Source organism: Xenopus tropicalis, chromosome 8 (assembly GCF_000004195.4).
Source record: "Xenopus tropicalis strain Nigerian chromosome 8, UCB_Xtro_10.0, whole genome shotgun sequence".
NCBI classification, from domain to species: domain Eukaryota; kingdom Metazoa; phylum Chordata; class Amphibia; order Anura; family Pipidae; genus Xenopus; species Xenopus tropicalis.
In genome coordinates, this window is record NC_030684.2 from 35771861 (window position 1) to 35785885 (window position 14025).

Below are 14025 nucleotides of genomic sequence, written 5' to 3' on the forward strand. Positions count from 1 at the left end.
TCTGAAGTTGTGCATAGTGATGAGCGAATCTGTTCTGCTTCGCTTCGCCGAAAAATTCGCGAATCTTTCAAAAGATCCGCGAAACGGCGAAAAATTTGCGAAACGGCGAAAATGTTGTGCGACAAAAAAAAAATGTCGTCGCGTGGCTATTCTTTTGTCGCCCGCGGCTATTATTTTGTCGCGCAGCTATTGTTTTGTCGCCCGCGGCTATTGTTTCGTCGCCCGCGGCTACTGTTTTGTCGCGCGGCTATTGTTTCGTCGCCCGCAGCTATTGTTTTGTCGCGTGGCTATTGTTTTGTCGACCGCGGCTATTGTTTCGTCGCCCGCGGCTATTGTTTTGTCGCGCTGCTATTGTTTCGTCGCCCGCGGCTATTATTTTGTCGTGCGGCTATTGTTTCGTCGCCTGCGGCTATTATTTTGACGCCTGCGACTATTCTTTTTTGACGCCCGCGACTATTCTTTTTTGACGCCCGTGACAATTTTTTGCCGTGAGACGAATTTTTCCGCGGCGAATTTTTTTCATCCGTTTCGCAAAACAATCCGCCAATGGCGAAACGCTGAGATTCGCCGCGAATCCATGCCTGGCGAAATATTTCACCCATCACTAGTTGTGCAAAGTTGTCTGCAGGAAGAAGCAGAGATCTATTGTGGACTAACTAGCTCCATGGGACTTTTTAATGACTGGAGTTTTACACCTTTAATTTAACTTTTAATATGTTATAGTTTGAACTGTTCTAAGCAAATTTTCAGTTGGTCTTCATTATCTACTGTATTTCTTATAGTTTTTTTAAGTATTTGCCTTTAAACTCATTGTAGCTTTCAAATGGGGGTCACTGACCCCAGCAGCCAAAAGCTATTGCTCTGTGAGGCTACAGTTGTATTGCTATTGTTACTTTATATTACTTATTTTTCTATTCAGTCCCTCTCCTATTCACACATCAGTTTCTCATTCAAGCCACTCCCTGGTTGTTAAGGTAATTCGGACCCTAGTAACCAGATAGCTGTTATAACTCCAAACTGAGAGAGTTGCTGAACAATTATTGATATCGTTAAAAAACTTATTATAAAATTATAAAAATGATAAAAAATGAAGTCCAATTGCAAATTGTCTCGGATCACTCTCATCATCAGCATACTAAAAGTTAACTCAAAGGTGAACAACTTTTTTTGTGTATCAACATGCACAACTTGCATTTCCATAATAGTAGCATTCAGTGCTGCTGCTGCCTTTCTCCTGTGCCAAGGTACTGCTGCACCTACTGATGCACGGAATCTGGAAGCCACTGGCACTTCTGAACTGTGTGGCAGCTCCAGCGTTCCCTCAGTGCCCTGCATCAATAGGTGCAGTAAAGATGCACCAAAAAGTAGAGGGCTCACACATTGCTCTCACTTTGAACCTGAAATTACACTAACTGTACTTATTTTCAGTGCAGTTGTGTCTGATTCGTGTAGAAGTCCAAGCACAAATGTGTAATTTTGATGTATCGGCTGCCATAGAATCAGGTGCAACTCCCCAGGTGGCTGCAATGGCACTGGAATTCTGGGGGAAAAAATGCAGTATTGTGGGTAAAAAACATGGTGCTTTGTGTTGAAAGTTTTCACTTCGTACACTGCAGCTGCAATGGTAAATGTATTAGTTGGTGCTGAAAGGTATAATCTCTGAGGGGTCCCAAATGTTAGGCAGTTCCAAGTGATAATAATCACTTATCTGAGATACAGGGATACTGTTCGCTGAAACTGGCACAGGCCTGAGATACTTCTGTGTTTCTGTAGAAGCATAAACGCTTACGCCTCCCCCCCAGTGGAATCACCTTGGGGCCACAAATGATACTCAGCCCAGCTCTGTTGATGTTGCTGACGATTACTAGCCCCAGGCAAACGTTTGTGCTTTTTATTATATTGCATCATTCCTTGGACTCAATTCAATAATAGTCAGTTTGTGATTATGAAAAGGACCGTCAAGCCAGTAAAAAGGGCACTTATATTTATTCAGGGTTAATTCAGATAAGAAAGTCATAAATCCCTTTGCATAAGCAAGCAAAGTTCAGCTCCTAGCCATCAGCACTACGTGCACCCAGTCAATGCTTAATGGACAATATTTACCCTCTCGATACACACAATTTATATATACATTTAGAATATTTTTCTTATCATTATAACTAGTTTCTTGTTTACCATTGCACAGTACACAGGCCAATAGGCTTCTGACTCACACGCCAAATATTCAATACCACAGTAGCACCACAGGAAGCAAAATCTCAGTTGCTGCTCCGACTGCTTAGGGCAGGCATTATTGTAAGTACAAGACTTCACTCTTGTGTCTTGCACCTGAACTAGGCACAAGTGTATTTGCGCCTGTCCGCTTGCATAGCTTTTATGCGTGTCTTTTGTAAATGACCTCTTTAGTAACAAATGCAATCAACAACCCAAATCAAACCCAGGGTTGCATTTATATAGCTTAAAGTGGCAATAACTCACTGTACTGTGTAAAGTAAATTTACCTATTTTATATACAGTGTATATATAAATAGAGAGAGAGAGCGAGAGAGAGAGACATAAGGTGCCCACCATAAACAGTTGTTTTACCCATTGGACTGAGCTAAGAAACAACATAAACAATACAGAAGAACAGCGCTGGGGCTGTTGTAACAAAAGCATGGCCGAATACTGAAGAGAAAATCACGTGGTAGTTTACCTTTTATTTTGTACAAACCAACGACAAATCCCTCTATGGATAACAAAACATAGTTCTGAAGTCCCACAAAAGTCTATACACAGTCCCTGTTGGCCCAGCCTCTCAGCAAGTCCCTATTGTTATTATGCAGGGGTGGGAACACGTATAGGTGCCAGGGTAACTGGATTATCTGCCTATTGTTTACAGTCGGCTGGGGCAGACATGTTGGAGTCTTTGGGTATCAGTCCCTAATTTCATCAGAGAGAAATTCAATCAATCCGCCATATATATATATGCACAAATCCATGTTTACTTGTTTAAAGTAGGGTTGTTTTTCTCTTCCCCTACGGATCTGTGCCCCTGTGGTCCTGAATATTGTTGTCTTTTCACAAGGGCTGGCCATAAACATCTACCAGTGCATTGATTTTAGTATTCTTTGCAGAATGTTCTTTTTACTTTTTGACGAATGTCACCTATCTTCATCTATCCATGTGTTTCATAATTCCTCATATTTTCCCTGTGCAAATAAGCCATTGTTTAAATATCTAACATCAATTCATGGTGCCAAGGATTATGGGTGTTTCCTTCAAGCGTACGAAGGGATTTCCTGTCCATGGAGAAGGTCTCACATTTAATCCAAATTCCAACAAGGTTACCATTACATTGTATTGGCTGTGCCACAGGTTTTTGCTTTGCTGAGTCACGGGTATTTGCTTTACTGTCAGTTTGACATGTAATGCCATGGGCGCAGGCGAAAAACTGGTAGAAGGATCTTTACATATTTCAATCCCAAAGACAGGGTTTCTCTAATCATCTGCCTTTGCTATTGTCACCTTCACATCTTTTTAAGTCTGTTAATATTTCTGGTGCCTATAGGAACCCCTAGGTCTTAGGGCCCTTTTTTGTTACTGTTTTTGAAATTGCATACAGACTTGTAGAGACTAGCCCTTTCGCCTTCAGATCGCAAATCCCACAGTACAAACAAAACGGCTTAAAGATAGGGGAAAACCAGCTTTTGTTCCATTAATGAAGAAATTTATAAAACTTAATGTAAATATAAACTTTCAGCTGTCACACATCCCACACAGATTAATTGTGTACAGCAGTGCTAGTATTGCCAAAACACACACACACTGACCTGAAAATATTAAGAGAATGTTAGGAAACACATTTCTGCCTTAAGGGGGTTTTTCACCTTCAATATAATATACAAAGGTTTAGTATGATGTAGATAGAGAGTTATTCTGAGACAATTTTCTATTGCTCTTAAATGTCTATTATTTATGGTTTTTGAACTATTTATCTTTTTAACAGCTCTCCAGTTGGAATTTTAGCAGCTATCTAGTTGCTAGGATTCAAATTACCCTAGCAACCAAGCAGTGGTATAAGTGAGACATTGGGATACGAATAGAATGATAAGTAGTAGAAAATAATACAATTGTAGGCTCACAGAGCAATAGTCATTTAAAAGCTGGAAGAGGAAGACAAATACCTATAAGACCAATTGAAAAGTTGCTAAGAATTGCTTATTCTATTACATACTAAGTTAATTGGAAGACAATCTACCCCTTTAAAGTAGTTATCTATTGTCACAATCAGTGTAACATTAGCAATTTTATGTTTGCCTTTTCTTTGGAAAATAAAAAAACTTTGAGAAAAAAAAATAGGAAAGATAAAACAAAAGAGTAAGCAGGAGCAAATGCTGTTACTCACAACTCTTAGCTCATGTGTTCCCTCGTGTGGTGGATCTTTTGTGTGCTCCATCTCCAGAAAATGCATGAGATAACCCAGCCCAGTCTTTTCTATTAGTTTGTACTCACTGTTCTGCAGAAGTGTGCCGAATCCAGTCTGGTATTATTGGAGATGCCATCCATGCATGATCCCATGGTTGGGGGACTAGATGTTTTCCATCAGATGGGAATGGAGCCCTCATTTTATATATTAAATTGTAAGTTCAGATCTATGGCTCCAAATTGTGAGGCTGTATATGTGCTATTCATTCAGAGGTTCTGGATGCAGAATAAGTGATAGGGATGTATGAGTGTTTACATTTCTCCTCCTCGTCCATCCCCTCTTCTACTAAACAGTGTATGAGTAATGCAGCCTGCATTGTGCAGCAGCAGCCTGTGGGTAAAAAATATAAAGATATATATATACAGCAGGGAAGAGATCCGCACTCACAGGTCTTATAGAATAAATCTGGTGTTTTTTGAGAAGACTAGTCTTCTTCTAGAGTAGTCTTCTCAATAAACACCAGATTCATTCTATAAGACCTGTGAGTGCGGATCTCTTCACTGCTGTATCTAATTCTTCACTTGGACCTGCACCAAGGCTATTGTGACCCGATTGACGTGAGTGCCGGCTCTCTCCTGATGCAAGATATATATATCTATATATATATATGCAGTTGACTGAACATAGTACTCCCATTGCCCTTTGCATTGCTCTTTAATGTGACATACAGCTCCCAGATGGTTATCACAAACAGCACCCACTCCCTTTGTCAAGCATAAAGTCCCTAAATAACCCACCTGGGTTTTAATAGAACATCATAGATCACATGATCTCGTCACAAACCCTATCTAATAAGGCAGAAAAATTAAAACCATTACGGTCTATGGAACAAGACACATTTGTGAGGACCTTCCTAGCACATACACGGTACGTCGAAAATCACAGTGTAGTTGAAAAATACATATTGCACCTATTTAGAATTCCATATATCAAAAAATAAATTAAAAAAAAACAAATTTTAAAGCAAAGCAAATCAAAGGAACACAAATAAATCATGATCTTTGTTAAGTCCAATAGATTGCAAAGTCCTCAATTTTTGAATCCAGCATACTTCCCTACTTTTAAGTCTATTAACACAATCTCCCCCAAAGCCGAATTCCTCACCTGTTCCAAAACTACAAATCGTACATCATTGTGTCTACACTCGGAATAATGTCTTGGTACTGGTAAAGTGGTGTATTTACATTATATATTGGATCTGTGTTGTGAAATGCGATCACTGACTTTTTGTGTTCTCTCCCCCATATACCAAAAGCCACAAGGGCACTGTAGGAGATAAACACAAAAGTCCATGTTGCATGTGAAATGTCTACGTAAATCGACATTAACTTCGTTAACTACAATGTTTGACACTTTTACAAATTTACATTGGGTACAGGATCCACATTTGGACATGCCCAGTTTCGGGGGTAACAACAATGCGAACCTCACTTGTTTAGATGGTGGAACAGCCGCTCGCAACAATTTATTTCTTAATGTGCAAGGTCTTTTATATGAAACAAATGGAATGGATTGGAATTCAGGAATTTGTGGATATGCCCTCTTGATTAAATGCCAATGTTTCCTAATAGATCGAACTATAACCTGACTAGCTCCGTTGTAATTAGAAACATAGGCCAGTCTAGCATCAATACATTTCTTATTATATATTGTAGTGTGACCTTTTTGTCTCTCAAGTATTTTCCCTTTTTCATCAGTGCACAATTTAGACGGGTAACCCCCCAATTCCAATCGTTTTTGGAATTCGTTACATCTCCTTTCCTGTAAGCCACCATCACAGACAATCCTACCAACGCGTGCAAACTGACTGCGTGGAATAGATTTCTTAACATGCTCAGGATGGTAACTAGAGAAAAGTAGTAACAAATTACGATCAGTTTCTTTCATATAAATGTCAGTCGTTAGTCTCCCATTATCGTTAATTACAAGGACATCCAGGAATGTCACTTCACTCTGACAAGCTTGTAAAGTAAACTTTATGAGCTTATTGCACTCATTAAGAGTGTGAACTATTTGTAACAAGGACTCCATGTCGCTCCCCCCCCACCCACCCATAGGACAAACAAGTCATCGATGTACCTCCACCAGGCCAAACAATGTCTGGTGAAAAGTACATTAGGATAAACGTGTCTGTCCTCAAACACATATATGCATTCACATAAGAGGGCGCAAAATTTGGAGCCCATAGCGGTACCCTGCAACTGTATATAATAGTTATCTGAAAATTGGAAATAATTGGAAATAATTATCATACAAAATAAATCTTAAAAGACCCATGAAAAGTGTGATTTCATCCTCAATGGAGTATTTGTCTATATATATATATAGGTATGGGACCTGTTATCCATAATGCTTGGGACCTGGGGGTTTTCTGGATAAGGGGGATTATTCTGTAATTTGCATCACCATACATTGTCCACTAAAAAATAATTTAAACATTAAATAAACCCAATTGTTTTGCCTTCAATAAGGATTAATTATATCTTAGATTAAGTACTGTTTTATTATTACAGAGATAAAGGCGATAATTTTTGTTAAAAATGTGAATTATTTGATTATAATGGAGTCTATGGGAGACAACCTTTCCATAATTTTGAGCTTTCTGGATGCTGGGTTTCCAGATAAAAGATCTTATACCTGTGTATATATATATATATATATATATATAGATAGATAGATAGATAGATAAAGTCCAGTTATCAGCACTCACCAAAGCACAAATTTAAAGCCGGGTGCACATCAATTCTCATATGCACATTTATAAACGGCACTCACGGCATAAAGTCCATCCATGAAACCTTTATTGAAACTCCATATCTATGTGGAGTATCAATAAAGGTTTCATGGATGGACTTTATGACGTGAGTGCCGTTTATAAATGTGCATGTGTGTGTATATATATATATATATATATATATATATATATATATATACACAGTACATCCCCTGGTTGTCATTGACACAGTTCACTGACCGCAGCAATTGGAAAACAGGTTTTGCTTTTATTATTTGTGTTTTTTATTGTTTGTTTTTCTTTTTTTGGTCCTCTGCTATATATCTTCCATTTTTAGATTTCAAAACTGTATCCTGCCTGCTAGGATAATAAAACCTTCACAACCAGATACCAATCTACATTCCAAGCCTGCATGGAGTTTCTCTAACTTTTTAGAACATATGATCATTTTTTATCATCTGATTCCCTAAGTCTAATGCAGAGCATGAGGTACACAGCAAAAAACAGGTGCAAAATTTCACACTTTTCCAACATATCCTGAACTTCCCTCAAGTCATATCCCACAGTGAAGGCGCCCGAGCAAAATCTACGTTCAGGGCTAAATCGGCAGAAGAAGGTAGAATTTTTATTGTTTTTACATCCATATCTGATGATTCAGACCTTTTGTGCAACCAATAGTCGCACAAAAGATCAGAATTGCTACGTGTATGGCCACCTCTAGTCTGGTTGGGCCCTTGCCTTTTCCTGAAGCACACAGCATTAACTCTTTCCTGTTCTTTCCAGTTTCTACCTTTTGTTTTGGTTTATCCCCAACAATATTGCAATTTTTTTCCAAAATAAAAAAAAAGTGTGGAATTCTCAGGTATTGCTATAACCTTTGCATTTTACGAAAGAAAGTTAGTTAGTTCGCGGCTCCAGGAAAAGACGGCTTTAGACTTGCAAAACTGACTTTTCAAATGAAGCAGTGAAGGTGATTTTTCATGGTTAGGTGGTGAGTTGGGGAATGCCCTGCCAGGTGATGACATTCTAGTAATGCCTTAAAGGAGAACCGTAAAAACAAACATTGGTAGAAAAGCCATATTTTATATATTGAAATCACTGCATAAGGCTAAAGTTTCAGAATGTTTATGAAATAGAAATAATCCATGCCTTCAAAGGTGTGCGAGTGACACTGCATGTGAATTCATTACTTGTATTGTGACTTTTATATATCAGTATAAAGTGATGTTGTTTGTGCCACATGACTCAATGAAAATTGTGTATTATAATAACTAATGTACCCACTGTTGCAAAATATGGGGATAACAGATGGACAAAACCTTTGCACTTGACATTATTCAGTAAAGGTTCTTGCACCAACCTTGCTCCTTGCACTGATAAGTGCAGCGTCTATTTTGTGGCCCTCCCAAACTACCCCTCACCCTCTCGCTTACCTCGCCCCCCTAACAAAATATACACACGACAACCTCTTGTGGATAGAAAAGGCCGCAGCCTGTTTATTTACAACATTATAAATTTGTTAAACAATAACATATTAATGTAAATAAATAACATAACAAAACAGTCTCATTGAAGGCTGCTTTGTGGAAGCTGTCTCTGCCCCCCCACCGTAATCATTTTCCTGAGGTTAGGAACCCCCTTTCTCTAGCCACCACAGCCCCCATTTCCCACCAACCTATGGCTGTACTCCCTAGCCTCCGTCTAACCTTCCGCCCTGAACCTTGAGCTAAGTCCACCCCGGCTGTGACTAAGACCCTTCTAGGCGTCTATTCCCTATAACCCTTATCCCCCTTTTTAACTAAGGGAGGGAGGGTGGGAGCTGCTAACACCAAAATGGTTCCTTCGGCTTGCGCAGACCCCTTTTTGCCTCTTCCTTCCGCCTCTCATCCACTTGGGGACTACAATTCCCACAATGCTTTGCCCCTTAAACACATATCTCCCTGGGCCTTTTCCTAGCCTTATCATGGCCCCGTGCCCTAACTCCTGCCTCGTTTAATTCCGGGGCCCCTTTATGCATAGGTGCACCAAGTGCCATTGTGTCCGTCTTGCCTCTTCTGCTGAATAACATTCAAGCATGTCTGTGGTTGGTGTGGAACCCTGGAGCTACTGCAAGCCTAAACATGGTGGCAATCAGGCACAGACTGGCAATCTGTGGATTCTGGCAAATGCCAGAGGGGCTGATGTAAGATGCCATAGACAGTCACTATTGAGTGGCCGATGGGACACTGTTTGGGCCTCTGTGTAGTTGAAGTGCCAGGGTCTATTCTGAATCCCAGTCCATGCCTGTCGCAATTTTTGGGATTTCAACAGTCGAGTGTAGGTAGGAGCAATAGCTTGCACCGAAAGTACTGCACCAAATCTGTACTGTGTACACATTTCATCATCATAATCATCATCATCATCATCATCTATTTACAGTATATAAAGCCAGCAAATTACACAGTGACAGTGTTAATAATTTAACAAATGCAGGATATAGAATAAATATAGGATTGGAGCATCTTGCTCATAAGAGCTTACAATTTAGAGGGAGAAGCAACCACATAAAGCTGTGATTAGTCCTGAGTCTGTCTTTGTACTTCGTGGTCTCAGTCTCAGTCTATCTATCACCTAATTAAAGTTTGTAAAAAAAAATATTGACATTGGTTATTCTGTAAAAAAATATCTGTTTTGTCCAATCCATTTATATTAGTGGGAGCTGCGCCTCTTCTAATTGGTAGTAGACTGATCAAAACAAAAAAAGCTCATAGCTACACTATGCAGTTACCTATGAAGGTTGCATCTTTCACTATGGAATACCAGTATTGTTAGGTTCACTAGTGGTCACTGGTGGACTCCAGTTCTAACCTTACTGCACTATTTTAAGAGGACAAATACGAAAAAGGTTATTGAAATGAACAAAAGAAACATAAAGGGCATGAAACCACACCATCCACTGGAATAAAGACAGAGAATTGGACCTGCCATTGAAATCTGCCTTTGCAAAACTTGCTGTCACATGACTGAAAGTGAGTGGGTGAGAGAAAGGCAAGAAGGGGAATTTCTGGTAATCCCCATTGCTCAGCAACATTGAGTAATATACAGGGCAAAGGGTAAATTAAATACTTTTTCTCTTTCCTATTCCTTTTTTATATTAACATAAAAAAGGAGAAGTTTTGTAGACATTCACAAATATGGTTTCTTTTACTAGAAATTGCTCTGACTCTGCACATTAATAACTATGATTCACATCCGAGTTGGTCAAAGATTTGGCCAGATGACCGACTGTTTCGTGCATGATTCTGAATCCTTGGAACTTGGATTGAATCCAATTGTTTGCTTTTATATCACTTCATTTTCCTAGCTAGCTTTTTGAATCCACTACTATGCGTTTTTCTATCATTTAAAGAGGTAGTACACATATATTAAATTTTCATGTTAGTGGGAGCTGTCTGTGCCCCCAACCAGTGATCGTTGACCAGTGGCTCATGAGCAACATGTTGCTTACCAGCCATTTTGATGTTGGAAGTAGGTGCCTATTTAAAAATCTCTGGCTGGCTCCTAGACAAGTGTTAGAAGCACAGAGACACAGTTTTACTCCAAGTAGAGCCTCCCTAAAGCTAGCAGTCCACATGGGGCTACCAAATAGCCAATCACAGTCCTTATTTTGCATCCTTAAGGAACTTATTCATGCTTTTGTGACTCCCCAACACTTTGTATATCTGAGTGTGGCTCACGAGTAAAAAAGGTTGGGGATCTCCGATTAAGGTAAAGTTTCACCAGCACACGCATACCTCCTCTGCACCCTCACAGGAACAAGAAAGGTGATGACTGGCACCACCAATATAATGCAAGCGTGGCTTGTTTATTAAAAGTGTAGCAGCAACATTTCGGGGGTGTACCTCTTCGTCAGGCATACAAACCAGTGCAATGTAGGTAATTATATAGTCACCCAATTACATAACATAAGTTACATAGTTACATAGGGTTGAAAAAAGACCAGTGTCCATCAAGTTCAACCCATCTAAGTAAACCCAGCACACACAACCCACACCTACCAATCTATACACTCACATACATAAACTATAAATACAACCACTAGTACTAACTGTAGATATTAGTATCACAATAGCCTTGGATATTCTGATTGATCAAGAACTCATCCAGGCCCCTCTTATAGGCATTAACAGAATCTGCCATTACCACATCTCTAGGAAGGGCATTCCCCAACCTCACTGCCCTCACCGTGAAAAACCCCCTACGCTGCTTCAAATGGAAGCTCCGTTCCTTTAATCTAAAGGGGGGCCTCTGGTGCGTTGATTGTTTTTATGGGAAAAAAGAACAACCCCCATCTGCCTATAATCCCCTCTAATGTACTTGTACAGAGTAATCATGTCCCCTTGCAAGCAATTACAACATATTCATTAAATAATAAATCCAAAAACTGAATAAAAATGTGCCGAGCAGTGCGTGTGCGATGGAATGAGCACAAATTTCCAATCCGGAATTATAAACCCCCAAGTAATTTGCTAAAGAACAAGGGAAAGAGAAAAAAGAAACAGCTTTAGCCAGGCACTTTTTTGAGTCTGAAAGATTCGGCCAAACACGGAACTGGATGTGCAAATTAGGCTACGGAAGGGTCAAAGAGAAATGTGCACGCAGCGAGCGCTTTAAAATTGTCAACTTTCATGTTTATGGGATGAAAAGTCACGCGATTTCTGAAATAGGCTGAATCGATCCTGGATTGGGTGCATCCCTATTATTATTTATTAAATGACCCCCTGTTATCTGCCGTGCTCCATAAATCATTCACATCATTCCCAGCCCAAAGGAGCTTACACTCTAGGGTCCCTTTTACATTATATCAAGGTTCAGTTAACCTAACTGTATGTTTTTGGAGTGTGATACATTATGTATGTATGTATTTTTATAAATAATATAAATAATAAATTGTATTTAGTGCTGCAGGTTAAAGAACTTTTTTTTTTGTATGGTTTTTTAATGTTTTGCCTTCTTCTTCTGCCTCTTCCAGCTTTCAAATGGGGATCACTGACCCCAGCAGCTAAAAACTATTGCTGTGTAAGTTTACAATGTTATTGTTACTTTTTATTACTTATCTTTCTATTCAGCCCCTCTGCTATTCATATATTAGCCCATCTCTCAAACCACTCCCTGGTTACAAAGGAAAATTGCACCCTAGCAACCAGATAACTGCTGATATTCCAAATTGGAGAACTGCATAACAAAAAAGTTAAATACTTAAAAAACTACTACTAATAAAAAATGAAGACCAATTGCAAATTGTCTCAGAATGGCACTTTCAACATCATACTAAAAATTAACTCAAAGGCGAACAACCCCTTTAAGACAGGAAACAGCAGGGGTAGTGGGGGGGTTCAACTAAGCGGTTGCTCTAAGAGGAGCAGAGGAGTCAGCCAGGAACGTACGGAGCCACAAGAGGAGTGTAGTAGTTGTAGTGAGAGCAGAAGAATGAAGGGCTTTGAAGGTTAAGAGATGGACTTTTTAAGTTATTTTTGCTTTTATGGGAAGCCATGATAAGGACTTTAGCAGCAGAAGGGCCTGAGCTCTCAGAGGAGGAGAATTCTCCCAGCAGTATGGAAGACAGACTCTAGGGGGGCATAGATGGGAGTTAGGGAGGCCAGCTAGTAGCAGGTTACAGTAGTCTAATCAGGATAGAATAAGAGCATGCATAAGCATCCTAGCTGTCAGGTCAGAGAAGGAGAGAAGAGTCAAAGATCACCTGTAAACAATGTGCTGAGTTAATGAGCGTGCCAACCAGGGTCAGACTGGGCCGCCAGGACACCGGGAAAAAACCCGGTGGGCCCTGATGGCCCAGACCCGATTTCTATTCCATAGCGGGCCTAAAACCTTGGGCTTGGTTTCAAGAAAAGCATAACTCACCACATCAGGAAATCTTCTGATATTCCAACAACTGACCCATTTTTTACAATCTATAAATAGAAATATTTTTCACTTTGACTTATTTTGAATCAATTAGCATTAAATATCCTTTCTCAAAGGGGGTACTATCAATGCAAACAACTTCTTGAAATAGGTAATAAAACTCCCTTCTCTTATACTATAGCATGGAACAAAGACTAACATAACAGAGGAAATCTACCACACACTGTTCCAGAAATATTTCTCTTATGGAAACTTCCTATAAGGTTCTTATGCATTGGTACATGGTTCCATCATGGTTACATAAATAAATAATCAATATAGCGAAGACTGCTTCAGGAAATGCTACATATCTAGTTGACATGCCCAAAGGTACAGCGATTTTGGACAAGAATATATAATGTCACACAAATAAACTTAAGAAAGCATATCCAAACAGCTTTATTGAACAAAAAAGTACCAAATATTAATAGATCCACCAGAACATTGATAACTTTTATTTTTTTAGCTGCTAAAATAATGATTGCCAGATTTTGGAAATCTATCCCTATACCTATCTCTCATTTTAAAAATAAGATGAAATGAATAAAGGTCAATGAAAGAATAACAAGCATATTAAATGATAAACATGGTGTATTTATTAAAATATGGGAACCTTGGCATACATATGATTTTCCAAACTCCACACATTTATCGTTACTTCAATAACGGGTTTGTCACTTTGAATACATGTAAGGATCATGGATTCTAATATTAGAACGTATATGGTAAATGAATAGATTTGCCCATGTCACTCCCCTCCTTGGCCGATTGCTTCACTATTCTTCAGCATTACGGGACCTCAATGGTAACATCCACGCAGGTAACAATTTGAATTACAAAGTATCTCTGTATAAAATGATTTGTTTCAATTGATTTCCCC